At 32.4% G+C, this 16,670-nt stretch overlaps 1 pseudogene; it reads left to right on the top strand.

The window, feature by feature from the left end:
- The first annotated feature begins 5,375 nt into the window (after window positions 1-5,375).
- Window positions 5,376-6,922, top strand: LOC143048881 (uncharacterized; annotated as a pseudogene).
- Window positions 6,923-16,670: the final 9,748 nt, after the last annotated feature.

Below are 16,670 nucleotides of genomic sequence, written 5' to 3'. Positions count from 1 at the left end.
TTCTTTTCTCTAAGGAAGCTAGTTTTGCAAATCACTATGTTTTCAAGCAAATATTTAAGAAGGTTATTATATCTCCCAATTGATACGATATTCCCGTGCTTGCATTTCCTATCATGAATTTCTTGATAGAGGGTTGCTGCTCTCAAGGAATCTATTAAACCAAGATTCCAAATGGTGAAGTTGAAATCACCCCTTCGTAAATTTTACGGACGCTATCACGAGTTGATTGACCGTTATGAATAACCGTTTAACAAATGATATCGGATCTGTTCCTTACGTCGTAACCACATCCCCGTCCCTTTCAGTAATGTGACCTACCGAATTAGACTATTTACCGGATTTGTTATCACATAAGCAACACGACGGGTGCCACATGTGGAGCAGGATCTGCTTACCCTTCCGAAGAACCTGAGATCACCCCTAGTTTTTGGTGGGGTTCGTGTTGTTTATTCTTTAGTTTTTATGTTGTGTCATGTGTACTATTGTTTGTCTGTTTGTCTTTTTTCAATTTTAGCCATGGCGTTGTCAGTTTATTTTTATTTATGAGTTTGACTGTCCCTTTGGTATCTTTCGTCCCTCTTTTATTCAGAAATGTTCGTTGTTTTTCATCGATTTGTCAATATTCCTTCGTCTAAGCGATATAATATCTAACATCCTCATAATCAGAATTAAAGAAACAAAGTTGTGGTACTCCTATTACGACTCCGCTAACAATTTTCAAGACATTTTTGATGTTTTCATCTATTTTGCCATAAAAACCGACAAAAGAAAACATGAATTTTTCGTGTGATTTCAGTTTGTTTCAGTGTTGATACTCTATGAATCAGATTTTTTTCTATGTGTAAGGGTTTTAATTACAGTTCCAATAGTAGACTTTTAAAAGAACACGACATAGTAATCAAAATTGTCATGTTAATACAAAAACAATAACAATTTGTTTTATGATATTCTGTGAAAATAATCTTTTTAAAAGTAAGAATAAAACAGTTTTCCCAAAAAATAGTCTTGCCAATACAGGGCAAATTGACATAATGCATTGCAAGGTGTTGGTTTCAGGCACCACAATCCGGTTTTTGGTATTCTGAACATTGATTTGAGCCCTCAACCACATCTGTCCGTCAAAAAATGTCAACAATACTACACTTCAAGCAAACTACTCCTTTAAAATTTCGCTTATCGGTCAGATTGACCAATAGGAAAGTTAAAGGCTTATGTTTGTCTAAACCAAATGTTTTGAAACTTAGGCCGTGTTCACATTGAAATAAACTCGGTTTTATGTTAGTGTACCTGACACCGCTGACCACTGTCTGACCTAGATAGTGCCAGTGACGTCATCAATTCACGTGATCGCCTTTCTAATAAAAATTCATAGGTCAGGGGACGCGGTGATTACAAAACATGTAATTAGTTTAATAGTGAGTAAACCGTAATTGATTTTTGTTTATTTTGAAAATCGTGTCAGGTCTCCTTTAATAGAGGGAATTATTTCTTCACCCCGGCAGTGAGGTTTGAACACGCGATCTTTCTTGCGTGAAATTGTTCATCTAACAAATGAGCCACAGAAACCATTGGCAAATATATGAAATTTAAGTATATAAGTCAACTTCTCTGTAAGAAGATAAAATATTCTTGAAGAACATAATCCAACTTCTTTTCTCTAAGGAAGCTAGTTTTGCAAATCACTATGTTTTCAAGCAAATATTTAAGAAGGTTATTATATCTCCCAATTGATACGATATTCCCGTGCTTGCATTTCCTATCATGAATTTCTTGATAGAGGGTTGCTGCTCTCAAGGAATCTATTAAACCAAGATTCCAAATGGTGAAGTTGAAATCATCCCTTCGTAAATTTTACGGACGCTATCACGAGTTGATTGACCGTTATGAATAACCGTTTAACAAATGATATCGGATCTGTTCCTTACGTCGTAACCACATCCCCGTCCCTTTCAGTAATGTGACCTACCGAATTAGACTATTTACCGGATTTGTTATCACATAAGCAACACGACGGGTGCCACATGTGGAGCAGGATCTGCTTACCCTTCCGAAGAACCTGAGATCACCCCTAGTTTTTGGTGGGGTTCGTGTTGTTTATTCTTTAGTTTTTATGTTGTGTCATGTGTACTATTGTTTTTCTGTTTGTCTTTTTCATTTTTAGCTCCTAGTTTTGTGTACACTTAACATACACAAGGCTTATATTGACAATCGATTGCATGAAGAGAAAACATGATAATCATTTAAACTACTTGTAAACATTACGTTTTATCAATGGGAACGTAATTATGTTTAGTTTTACCATGTTATTTAAGAACGAAACGATTTTTGAATAAAATTGAGATTTATAACAATTATTTATAAGTTGTTTACAGAAATATTTGTCTTAATTGATATATTTATTTGTTATAAAAAAAACTGTTCGTAGTTTATTAACCCCTTATCAACTCTCAAAACATCATCATTGCCGAACTAATAATTCATTTGAAATTATCTTCCCGAATCGACAGGACGTACACATAAATATTTGCAACTGGTCTTTACTCAAACAACGATTCACTCATAAATGCTAAAATTACTAAAAAGTGTGAGGTTAATTGTATTGCATTGTCTAGCATGTCAGATCCGTTATAATACAGTTAGTAATAAAAAAGATAATTACCCCTTACCTTTGTCAAATACTCCTTGGAGAAGAAATACCATATGAAATCAAAAGAAAAGATCGAAACGCAGTAATCCGGACATCTCAATCCTTTTCTTCGTCAGTAAGCACGCTGCCTACGTTTTCTAATGTGTAATTGAGACATCTTTAAACTACTGCAAATCATCAAAATGGCTTTCATAATGGCTTTCACTACTTCACTTCAAAAGGTGAAGGGTTTTTTTTCTGATTGGGATTTTTTTTTCGCGCAAACGTTTTTATTAAGTTTTTTTCGATGATAGCAATCACATATTTTTTTTTAAATTAAACACTATAATCAATGGGAATACTTTGGATTCAGAATTTTTTTTTATGGTCTGTTTGACTAGAACTTTTTTTCATCAATTTGGGGATCAGAATGTTTTTCAAGAAAAATCCATCCTCCCTTTTTTTAAAGTCAAATGGTCGTACGCGTTCCCTAACTGCTATAAAGTTGTTCGAAAAATTTGCATTCGGTTCTACGTACAAGACAATTCTTCAGCCAGAGGCGACTTAAGCTTACCCCTAATAAAATGTGTACTAGTTCCAGTGGAAATGGACGTCCCACTAAAGTCTGAAATATTTAAATGAACAAAAAACATACAAATTAACGGGGACCAGAGGCACCCACAAATACTACAATTAGACTTGAGAATATATGTTTTGTTGCACAAAATATATGAATAGATATAAAAAGAATGGGTTACTTTGTGTCTACGCTGGTCGTCCCTTCCACAAAAGTATTGAAGTGGCCCCATCCTGGTCGTAACAGTTACACTCAATCATTCTCAATGTTGATATTAATGTTATAAACATCATGTAATAGTGTGTTAGAGTTAACATTGGTCGAAATCATTATGGTCGAACTTGCTAAGTGACTGAAACGTCTCTATAGCCTTTAAACATATATATATATAACCTCAACATACAGCCGTCATAACCGTCACATTCACATAAAAAGAATATCCATTGATGTGAACCTGAATTACACAATCTTCAAAACACAGTGTTAAAGCGCCGAATATCAAACTTTAGCCACATTATCTAGTCTTTAGTACTAATATTGCATTGGTTAAACAATTCCATTTTTAATGTACTATATTTCATTCTAGTGTATGATCATACTGTCTGACGTATGTGACATGTCCCAAAAGAGAATTCGCTGCTTTTCTTTAACAATGGTAATAAATTAAATGCCTTTTTCTTAAATCAATTTAGAATTTAATCGTGCATTATTCCGTCTACTTTTTGATATTGCGCTAATAAAGAAGAAGAAGAAAAACAACCCAACATCTATAACTAAATTTGAATGAGAGGAGTTGTTAGTTATAGCTGAACGAGGCGACTTTACAATCGACATAAATAACAAAGATGGCTCCAACTCCGTCCTTCGTATTGTATTTTGTAATGTGGAAAGCCCCCCTCCTTAATGCGCGATACAAAGCTAGATCCTAAACTTAGGGTAAATATTTAGTATATTTATTTTTGGCAATTACAGTGTCAAAATAAGCCTAATATTTTATAAATTGTGTAGACGTAATTTTATCTATTTTTTATGTCGTGACTTGCTATTCTGGGAAAACGTAACAGCTGTTTGTTTTTTGTAAACTCTGCCAAAAATTTATTTTAAATAAACTTTTTTTATATCTAGATTGCATGATCACGGTGGTATTAACTGTCTACTTTATTATATGTTTTACATATTCAAATAACAGGAACAAAGATTCAAAATGAAGTAAATTAAACTCTTGAATTCCATAACAAACATTAAGTGAATTATTTTGTTTGTTTAAAATTGAAATAAAAAAAGAAATTTAAGATGACGAAACTATATAGAAATGACAGAAACTTATTCTAGCATTTCACAGCTTGAAAAGAGAAAACAATAAAACGTGCTGCGTAAATCATACGATGTTTGTTGTTATTTTACTGTGCCTGTACTTAATGGTCATATTCATTATATATTTATCGAGTGAATTACTGCTTGCTATTTGAAAAGATATTTAGGTTTGTCGTAACCTTATGTAAACCTCTATCTTTATATATTGAATTGTTGAGTTTCTGCATCATTCACGTTTTATCATTTATTTGTTGTTTTAAAACATCAAAAAAATAACCACTTGACGTTAACTAAATAGGTAAACAACTTCATTTTAATCACATCACCTTACGAAAAACACTGTGATGGAAATGAATCCTTTTTGAGAACTATAAATGAGTAAATCTACAAATAAGTATTTAGCTTTATATATAAATGTAAGATGAAATTGACTACAGTTACATAATTATTACGTATTAGATAAGAGAATAGTGGTGTTTCAATTGGAGAATTCATTTGGGCACTTTTTTTTTTTTTTTTTTTTTACTTTTTTACTTTTGACATCACTGTTGAGTGTTTTGGAGACATAAAAATAGTCTTCCAGCTTACAAAATTTAAAGAGATATAGGAAGATGTGGTGTGAGTGTTCATATATTGAATGTAAAATCTGAGATCAAAATGTATTTTTTCTAATAGTTGGAATAGTTTATGTCAATTAAACAATATCTGTGTGCCAAAAATTAAAGGATTTAAAAAAAGAAATGTGGAATGTTCTTCCATCTTTTGTATCAATAGTTTTATTTATTGAACTCTGATCAAGATCTACAAATGGAGTAGTTATTGTCATTAAAAAGGTATGACACGTCAACAGGTGTTAAAATGCAGGTAAATTTGTCCATGGGTGGAGTGGTATGCAAGTTAATAAGCTGGATAATACTTGGGTACTTCACGTAAAAAAAATGTCGATGTTGACCTCAGATTTGTGTTTATAAACGTTCTATAACAAGTTTGTCAGTTGACACAAAAGATTTAATTTTAAATTAAAAATGTGTAAATATAGGTCAATATTTTACCTTTTTGTGAATTTAAGTGATTTAATGTGCACTGCATAAAAGAGGATTTTACGATTTTTACATAGGACTTTTTGTAATTATTTAAGTATGGATAAGAAATGCCTTTAATGTTAATGTGAAAAAAAATGGTTTGTTGTTCAAATGATAAAAGTCTCTCATGGTCTGTAAAAACCTACGATGTGTATATTTTGTAAAAGCTCATTGGAGGAAAAAATTTGTAAAATTGGATGTATTTATAAATATTTTAAAACATGTTGCTAACATAATTATGCATTGAAGCATTACATGGTATGTACAAACAGAGTTTCAGAAAATGTTACAAACTAATATGGGCACTGCAGTAGTTAACACTTTGTTTAAATAAAAATCGTATAAATATGAACTATTTTTATATTTGAAAACACTAGTTTTGTAGCTTTCCTAATCCTGACCTCACTGCAATATTAACATGCATCCTGACATCAGGCGGAAACTGCCACAAATCATGTTCGGGAAATGTCAGTTTGATGAAGAGTATTGAGTACCAGTTCAAAACATGTGGAAGATAAAGATGGAAAGTGTAATTGCAACCACAGTCCTTCATCTCCGAAAACTTTTGATAATACCATAATACGTTCTTTACTCTTTAAATGATGGTGGGAGTGGGGGGGATAATTCCTACTTTGCTGCAAGCCACATATCTTGTGCATACACATGTTGATTGGTGCAAATTTTCAATGAGAAATTGACATATCCGTTAAGACACTTATTCATTTTATTTTGTACTGCTTTAGTTCCAACCCAAATGTACAAATACTAAGCGAAACGCACTATTCAACTTGAAATAAATTACTACCGGGAATAAAAAAAAAGTGCAAATATTTAAATTAGTACTCACTAAATTAGAGATTATCAAAATTTAAAACACGTACACTGTTATTGTTCTGACACTGCAAAATTAATATGTAATCCTCATAATTTTTATATAGTTCTTGGAAAGGTTGTTTTTCAGCTTTTTTATTCCCAAAGATTTGCAGAATATTGGTAACGGCGCTGTTGTTTTGTACACTATTACCTCGGAGGAGGATACGATAAGTCAACTAGTGTGTTCACTGCAACTGTAGAAGGTCTTTACTACTTTACCTGGACAAGTCTTGTTGACCATTCCAAGGATTTCGTCACACAACTTAACCTGAATGACACGGTTGTAGCAAGAAATCATACAGGAGCTTCAGCGATATCTACACACATGCCATCTAGTCAATTGTTGTTTTATAAATGACGCAAAATGGCAAAGCGTCTATCAGGGTTCATAGCAGAGGTATAGACATGATCGGAGATAAGTGGTCAACCTTTAGTGGCTTCAAAATCTAAATTTAAAAATAATAACGCTTAAGAAGAGCTTATTTTTTCTATGTTTCTATAAACGTTCAAGGAACATTTGTTTCTCAATAATGTTCTTATTTACTGATTAAACAGCATTTGAGATAAACAGTACTTACTTTTCTATCCCAAATTCATGTATTTAGTTTTGATGTTATATTTTTCATTCTCATCGGATTTTGTCTAATGCTTTGTTCGTTTCTGTGTGTGTTACATTTTAATGTTGTGTCGTCATTCTCTTGTATTTGATGCGTTTACCTCGGTTTTTGTTTGTGACCCGGATTGTTTTCTATCGATTAATGAGTTGTGAACATCGGTATACCAATGTTGCCTTTATTTACAGTGATAGAGCAATGTTCACTGCATAATGTTCTTGTTGGGCTTTATAATTGTTTTGATATGAGCGTCACTGATGAGTCTTATGTAGACGAAACGCGCGTCTGGCGTATTAAATTATAATCCTGGTACCTTTGATAATTAGTTACACTAGAAAACATTTCTGATACTCTCTGAAGGCTTTTCTTTAATGAATGCCCTTTATAAAGTTTTATTGATCTTTTTAATAACTGAAGTAGGTTTATTATCATACAATATGTTTGTGCCAAAGAGTGTTTAGGAGAAAACTAAAGTTTTGGAAATATTGATGCAAGTGTACCTAGTAATCATTTTAGTTTTTATTCAAGCTGCCTTATGCTAGCATGCAACCTAGATTTGTGTTCTTCAACAACGAAAGCTGAAATTGGCCATTGTTATAATCTAACAGGCTTATATGTTATTTATAACAAATTGGACATTTTCTTCATACTTTTATTTCTGGAAATCAAAGAACAGGACCAGAATAACCTTAAATGATCGCCAATGTCACATAATTTTTTGAAGTTGCACAAAGGAAATAGTGCTCAATAGAAATCTATACGTAGTTAATTGTCCCCTGTCATGCCTGTGCTTTAGGCTAAGATGTCAAAGAAAAATTGTATGAAATACTTCATCGCCGAAAACCTGTCATTAAAAGTTTTTTATATTTTTCAAATGGCAAAATGCGCAGAAATATTGCTCATATACACCAAATCTCTAGAATAGAGGAAATATATACTAAATATAGTAGTCTCAGTTGTCGGTAATTTCAACGTACATGAAACGTAAGTTCGTTAGATTCTGGTGATATAAAGCCCGATTAAAAAAAAGTATTGTTTCTCATGATATTCGTTTAGTTAAAGAGGATTGTGTTTATTTAATTGATTTCAATTAGATATATACACATTTAGATTCATTTTTATTATTAAATTATTCCATTTATCACTGACCTTGGCAATTTGTTGTTGTTATCAAATAAATGAATGAAAATGTCCTTTACGCCGCATTTTAACGGTGTCCATTAAACTGTACTCTGTAAACCTTATTCCTTATAACAATACTCACTAGCAGAGAAGCGATGAAAAAAGTTGATCTGTCATTCATTTCTCCCGACTTTTAACAACATTGTGCATGTTGTGAGTATTTAAAGTCAATGTGTTTGCCAAGAAAGGGATAGAACATTGTATCATATTAAAATAATTGAATCTATTGGACATTCTTAATTGCGTGAATTAATCAAAAAAAGTACATTATAGATGAAAAAAACTAAACAAAACTACGTTCAAGAAACAAACGACAAGAAAGAAAAGATAAGTAAAAAAAAAACGCTACACAGACAAAAAAAGATGGAGCAACACGAAACACATAATATAATTTGGTAAAAACGAAAATGATTAATTTACTAGATCCACATGATTGTATTTGTTACACACACATAATCACCCATGGAATTGCCTTTCCAAGTCTTTTTATAAATGTGTATTAATGTTCATTAATTAAAGTTTATGTAAGTGTTTATTTCCTTGCAGCTGCCATTTGTATCTTTATCTCTTATTCTTGTCTTATGTATGATGTCTGCAAATTGTTTAACCGCAGTGTTTTGAAATTCTACTTTGTCATGTAATCTTATAATCAGACGCGTCAAACAGGAGGTTACTCCTTCCTAGCATCGTCTTTAGCTATCAGAAATTTTGTTATAGTAGCAGTTGAAATTTTGTTATAATAGCAGTTGAAACTTTGTATAGGATAGATATGCATGTTTATTTTTGTAACAAGTTTATTTGTATTTATTGAATATTTCAACTACACGTTACACGTACCATCACTCCTGATTTCACCAGTAACTTAACAGGAAAAACGTATTATACTAAATCTCTGGACTGTTTCACGGACAATGTAGTGTACGGAATGTAATGTACTTTGTGTGGACTACTTTATGTTGGTGAAACTCGACAAACTTTACGTAAAAGGATGAATCAACACCGGTCTGATAATAAAGATCCGCATTTCAGGGTTCTTTGTAACCATTTTAACCAGCCGGACCATGATCCTTCATTATCTATGAAAGTACGCATCATCGAGAAAATTTATCACCACACAAATAGTCTAGTACTTAGTACTCCTTTTCAAAAAGATAGGGGAAATTTATAGATAAGGGAACTAGGTACTGCAATGCCATATTGGTGCAATGATAATGTCAAAGGAGTAGGAAATTTGTCAAGTCCAGCCTGCAGTGATGTTAATGTAATGAGTTTATTTAATACTACCTTACGAAACCAACGTAGTCATGGACAAAAACGTTACCATCGGCCTAATGTAAAAAAATCTTCCAAATCGAGATCGGCCTCTGGAAGCTTTGATGACCTTCTTTCTCATCTACATCATCCGTTAGGATTACATTACATTAGAACTATTCTTTTTTCACTGCCGGTTAATTTTCTAAAATGTTTGAGAGATTATGCACTTGACAAAGGAGGCACCAATACATTTTTTCCAATATACAGACTTGTCAGTATAATTTGTGATGTAGCTCTATTCCGTCTCTTTAAGATCTGAACCTTTACATGAGGAAAAGAGGAAATGCCTTCCTGTTAACTTTACCAATAGAGGAATTGATGCAATCAACATCAGCAACGTTTTACATCAAAAGGAAGTAATATCTAACATTAATTCCTATTTATTTTCAAAATCAGTCTGTTCCTATTGTATCCTACAGTTACACAAAAACCATTGCACCCAAAATATTTAACTATAAATAAGCATTACAGGATCTTGATTTAGAACAATACCGAAAAAACCTCTGACATGTGACTGTTCCCACTCGCCTTACAATTACAGCCCCTTTGGCCATGTTATTACTGGGGATCTAAACATAATTCAACATGAAAATCTCCGAAAGGTGATTTCTCGTGGTCCTAAGTTTAGAGAACCCCAACACATCAATTGGAACCATAACTTTAAAATAACTATGAATACCATTTAGAACTACGCTAGAGCATGGGTTAAACGAGAAGAAGTTCAACTGGACACTTTGTCAGAATGGGTCAAAACAATCAGGTCTCTGATAAAACGTCGCATTCATAAGTTGAAAAACCGTGTGAATGATCGACCTAAGTCCATTTTCAGTGACAAAGAGGCTGTAAAATGTATATCATCTCTTCAAGATAAGTATGTTGTTGTTCCTGCGGACAAAGCTTCAAATAATATTGTCTTTGTATGTAAATCGTATTACTACGAGTGTCTTATAAAAGAATTAGGAATAAATGAGCACTCAGGTAATCCCACATACAAAAACATATCATTTGACAAGGATGAGATTTTGGCGAATCATAAGTCCTTCATGGCTTCTATGAACATTGCATTGAACAACAAATCGGAGGACTTACCTTGTTTGTATTGGATACCTAAACTTCACAAAATTCCGTACAAACAGTGGTGCATTGCCGGCTCATCTGCTTGTTCTACTAAAGAAATTGTCCATTAGATTGACTAAAATTCTGTCCGCAGTTAAAGAGGGTCTTCAGATATACTGTGAAACTGTTTACTCACGTAGTGGTATTAACCATATGTGGATTCTTAAAAACTCTGAAGAACTTCTGGATAATTTTAAATCTCGGTCTTTTTCTGAAATTAGTTCTATTAAAACTTTTGATTTTTCAACCTTGTATACAACCATTCCCCATGTGAAATTGAAAAACCGTCTAAAAGAAATAATCCACAATATATGCTTTTCATCATAAAAATGGTAGCATACGCTATAAATTTATCACTTTGGGATACCATAAGCCATATTTTGTTAATAAGGAACAAAAGGGTAAAACATATTACACAGAGGAACAAGTGATCAGTATGCTGGAGTTTCTTATTGACAACATATTTGTTGAATTTGGAGGTAGACTGTTTCAACAAATTGTCTGCATTCCTATGGGAACGAACTGTGCGCCTCTCCTTGCCGCCCTCTTTTTATTTTCATATGAATCGGAGTTCCTTCAGACACTTGTCAAAAACAAGAAGATCTAAGAAGACAGGTTATTTAATTTCACTTTCAGACATATTGACGATGTTCTTTCCATTAACAATCCGAACTTTCTGATTGGGTTCCATTAATATACCCACCAGAACTAGAAATTAAAGAGACTACAGACACGGCTTCCTCCGCCTCATTTTTAGACTTATACCTCGAATTTGACATACACAGTCATCTCATTACCAGAATCTATGACAAACGAGACGATTTTAATTTTGAAATTATTAATTTCCCCCACCTTAGTAGTAATATACCAACTTCACCTGCATATGGAATATACATTTCCCAACTTATCAGGTATTCAAGAGCTTGCAGCTCCTATTCAGACTTTATAAAACGTCACCAGTGTCTGAGCAGAAAGTTGATGAACCAGGGTATGTCAAAGAACGTCTCGTCCTTTTTCTAAAAAAGTGCATGGGAAGATACCCAGAACTTGTTGATAAATATTCCGTATCAACTTCACAAATAATACAAGATGGTCTTGAAGTATAGATTTTGCGTACTGACGTTGGCTATCATCTTAATAACGTGTTATAGCATTCTTTTATTTGTCTTTATTAATATTACTTGTACTGTTAAGTCAGTTTTTTTTAGATATTCTTTTGAAGTGACTCTGTGGTTATATAAAACATCATACTTTGAACGACAAAATTATTTTATTTATCAATATTACTTTTACTTATGGATCTTGACATACTATGAATGACAAAACTATTTTATTCAATAATACTACTTTTTTTGTTAAGTCTGTTTTTTATGATATACATTTGACGTGAAACTGTTCTTATGTATCCCATCATACTTTGAACCACACAATTATTTTATTTTAATTATTATTACTTCTACTGTTAAGTCTGTTTTTTGTTATGACTCTGCATTTATGTATGCCGTCAATCGAACGACAAAATTATTTTTATGTTATCTGTGCGAATTTCAAACGCGCAATTTTACACCAGTACTGAAAACCTTTTATCCTTTACGGGTAGACTTTACATAGATAAATTAAGTCGTAGAAGAATAGCAATATGAGTATGTTAAATTTGATGTATGCCTTTTTGTGCTTCTTCGTTACATTTGTTGTTTTTATATTGATATTAAGATCGTAACACAATATTGACTGCTGTACCCCTATTTTTGACATTTTTTAATGAATGGCTATTATTTATTTTGATTTTATTGAACCATAAAACTAATTTTTGACTCTTCACATTGAATAATCCGCGATTTAAATAAATTTCTATCAAAAAAAAGGCGCAAAGAACTTTTTATATTATTTATATTAACAACAACAACGTACACACATGTTGGCGTATGAATACACAACGTCAGAGTGGGCGTGTTGCCATCAAAATTGACATCATTGAAAATAAACTAATAATTGTAACCAATCAGAAGACAGTAAAAACACCAAATTTATTTATTACTCTTTGAGTATGTTTGTTTTGTTCATGCATCGTTGACAATGTAATGGAATTTGATGCGACTGTCATACAAGTGAGAGGTTTAGCTAGCTATCAAACCAGGTTCAATCCACCATTTTCTACATTAGTCAGGAATATGACAGTTGTTATCCATTCGTTTGATGTGTTTGGACTTATGATTTTGCCTTTTGATTTTTGATTTTCCTTTTTGAATTTTCCTCGGAGTTCAGTATTTTTGTGTTTTTACTTTTTAGAAATGGACTTAGTTACACGAACACTTTGTTGATCTTTCGCGCTAATTTCAAAAGTTTATTTCTATATACATTTTAACTGGAACCTATGCAGATGTACACGAACTGCACAACAATACTTATTACGTTTATATTATATCGCTGTTAGATCGCGGAATATATTGTGGATATGACATTTGACGTTTACATTCTCAAATATTCACAGCTGAATATGCCTCTAAAGTACCTTTATTGATACTTAGTAAAGTAAAATGGATAGTGTGTGTGTTTTTATTCATATCTTTAGTGCAATAACTATCGTTTACATGTTTTCATTTAACGAATAAACAATGTGTACTAGTATATGTAACATACAAAAACGGCTCGTCATTAAACAAGTTATATGGATAGTAAGGGATCGATCTCCGGTCATAGTCGATTTATTGGTCGACTCATCGACTATTGCTGCAGAATAGGTGGATACAGTCTTGAAGATGTGGATGGAGGCATACAGAAGTTTTGAACAGTTCAATGATTAAACTGGTATAAGTTTATTTTTCTAAGACAGGTCAGTTACGTGTACATTTTTTAATTTCTGAAGGCAATCTAAATGTGGTTCATATTACTTGGCTATTTGCATCTATAATACTAAAATTACGAGGTCCAATTTGTCAGCCGTCATCACGTAAAAACGATGAATCAAAGAATTCAACTGTATATATAACTAATATAGTACAATGCTGTTGATTAAAAATTACACCACTCCAGACCCTTTTGTTTTCCACATAATTAATATTGCCAATAATTAAGAAGTTCCGGGTCTAATCCGATACCGAAACCAATAGTATATTCACCTGTTACCTATTAACTTATCTGTACGTTCCGCGTCTGACAGGCGCACCACCAAACGCTGTATTTAAGATTTTGCTATATACACGGGTCGTAATCACAGGGTTGACCCAACTAAATTCAATCATTGTCACATTGTTCCCGGTTGTAGTATTTTAATCAGTATGACTTTCTAAGATGACAATACGAATAATAAAAATCTGGACTTAAAATAAGGCGTATAGGTACAGCATGTACAGTTTTCAATTTGTTAGCCAGAATGGCGTCAAACAGCGAATCAAAAAATTCAACTTTATTTATAACTCATAAAGGACAATGCTGTTGATTAAAAAATACTCCTTTCCAGGCCATTTTGTTTTCGAAATAAATAATAGTACCAATAATTGATAAGTTCCAGGTCGACGGGTTCAAACAGAAAAATGTTGAAAGCAGAGAAAACTGTGCATCTTATAATCGGCATGACTTTATCAGATGACAATACCAATACTAAGATAAGGCTTACGCATAGTTATATTCTTTAATTCCGTCACAGACCCGCGATATCACGGTTGTGTTCTAGTAGTTACTAAATAAATACTCATATTCATTGCTTAATAATCGAAACATACAATTCACTTATTGATTACAAGAATCAGTTAAAAAGTTTCAGTGCACTTGATGAGTGTAACATATTTGGATTATCATATTCAACAAAAAATATGAATGTATTTTCTCTCGTTATATTACCGTTAGTATGCACCTTAAAATGATTTACTTTGGATTAACTATAGCATAATAAATTTATTATTTTGCTACCCTTCATTGTTGCGGACGTACACATACATGTACACTGGGGTAAAGCTGATGACCGTAACTGCATTCAAGGTCATCCCAAGATGTCGGATGAAAAATTAGGTCAGTATTTGTATTCTCTGTTTAAGTGTTTCTATACCATTTTCTTTACAAAGCATACATTGGTACGATGTAAATGTATACAAGAATCACACGGAAATCACATATTACTACCCTGAAATGTGTATGAAACAGGAAATTGGATTTGAAAAAATTGCTAAGATGACCGTAAATCGTCAGTAAAATATTTTCAAGATGACCGTAACAAAAAACAAGGATGACCGTGATTGGTAAAAAGATGACCGTAATTTGTAAAGGATGACCGTAATTTATAAATGATGACCATCGATTCTAATATATAACCGTATTTGTATTACCTTTTTTGTATCAAATAATTGATTGTGTTGGTATAAAACGTATTTATAAGACTGCATTATCCTATAGGTAGATGAATATAAGACTTGCTTCAAATACATAGTTCACCAACTGTATTAAATCGTATCCGAATGAAAGAGGAATCTTGCTAGCTTTGAACATGAGCTATACTGTAGACAATGTGCTTACAATGTAAACATTTTAACCTGTCTGTAGTATAACTCAAGGAAACAGGTGTATATATGTTGCACCTGCTTTGCATGATAGTGTTGTATATATATTATGGGAGGGCACCTTTTATATATACAAGGGGGTTGGATTGTTCAACAATTTTTACATTTCTAATTCTATCCGATGTACAATGTATATAGTAATGTAAAAAATCTAAATTATACAAGTGAAAACAAAATTATAAATTTAGAAGAACTAACTATAGCATTCAAAAGATGTTCCTCCAATCTTAAAGTCAGTGGCGATTATGTCCAAGAAGGGTGTCCAACGAAATTAAAAATGAACTTTATTAGGTTGTTAGTTTTCTCGTTTGAATTTATTTTACATTGTTATTTAGGGGGCCTTTTATACTGACTATGCGGTATGTACTTTGCTCATTGTTGAAGACCGTCCGGTGACCTATAGTTGTTGATTTCTGTGTCATTTTGGTCTCCAGTGAAGAGTTGTCTTTTGGAGAGTTGTCTAACTGGCAATTATACCATATTTTTTTTTATATTTATGAACTATTGCCAAACATTGAAGCAAACCTGAAAGAGATAGGGCGATACAAAGACTTCATTTCCGTATTGAAATCCTTATCTAATGGAATATTTACTGAACCTATTGCTTTTCATTTGTTACTAAATGTCGGAATGTTTAATCTCAGTCAAACCAACTGAATGCAGAATAAATTTTAGTTCCATCGTATCCGGTATTGTCAAGGAACTGTTTGTATATTTCAAGGCAGATGTTGAGATTTTAATCTGATTTTGCTGGATAATCTGATGTTTAATCAATGTTTGTTTTCTTCAACTTTTCGTCGTACCGCTGTCAATTTGTATTATATTCTTACCTACACAGTTTGGAGTTATACAAGGAGATAACATTAGTCCTAACCTGTTCAAGATTTTCATCAATGACCTTCCCAACTATTTGGAAAAATCTCTAGACCATAAATATAAATAGGCATATCATCTCTAAATCCTTAAAAACTAGTACTTTATGCATGTTTTTGATCATGCTATTAAGCTTATTCTTCTACATGGAATAATTTAGATATGGAAACCAACTAATTTGCATAGATAAAATTAATTCAAATTTAACTTGTGAAAAGCTAGTAAATTTTGTAAATTCATTCTTCAAAAAAAAATACAAATTGTGCAGCCTTATCTGAAACTTGGTCGGTTTCGACTGTACTTTTAATTAGTGAGGTCTATTTTGAATTATTGGCTTAGACTAGAAAATTTAGACTAATTTCCTTTATTACCAGCATTCAAATATCTATGTTCTAAGTATAAATCGTCATGGTATGGCTTTCTCCAACACATTTTAAAAACTCTTTCCTGGTTTTGCAAATCTAAATGATGGGAAAAATATTGAAAGAAACGTTCATAAAAATTTTGGAAGGATCAACTGACCAAGAAATCAGGAGAGCTCCGCAC

This window comes from Mytilus galloprovincialis, chromosome 10 (genome assembly GCF_965363235.1).
Source record: "Mytilus galloprovincialis chromosome 10, xbMytGall1.hap1.1, whole genome shotgun sequence".
Taxonomy (NCBI): Eukaryota; Metazoa; Mollusca; class Bivalvia; order Mytilida; family Mytilidae; genus Mytilus; species Mytilus galloprovincialis.
Note: the sequence above shows the minus strand (reverse complement) of the source record. Positions and strands in the feature narration are given on the sequence as shown.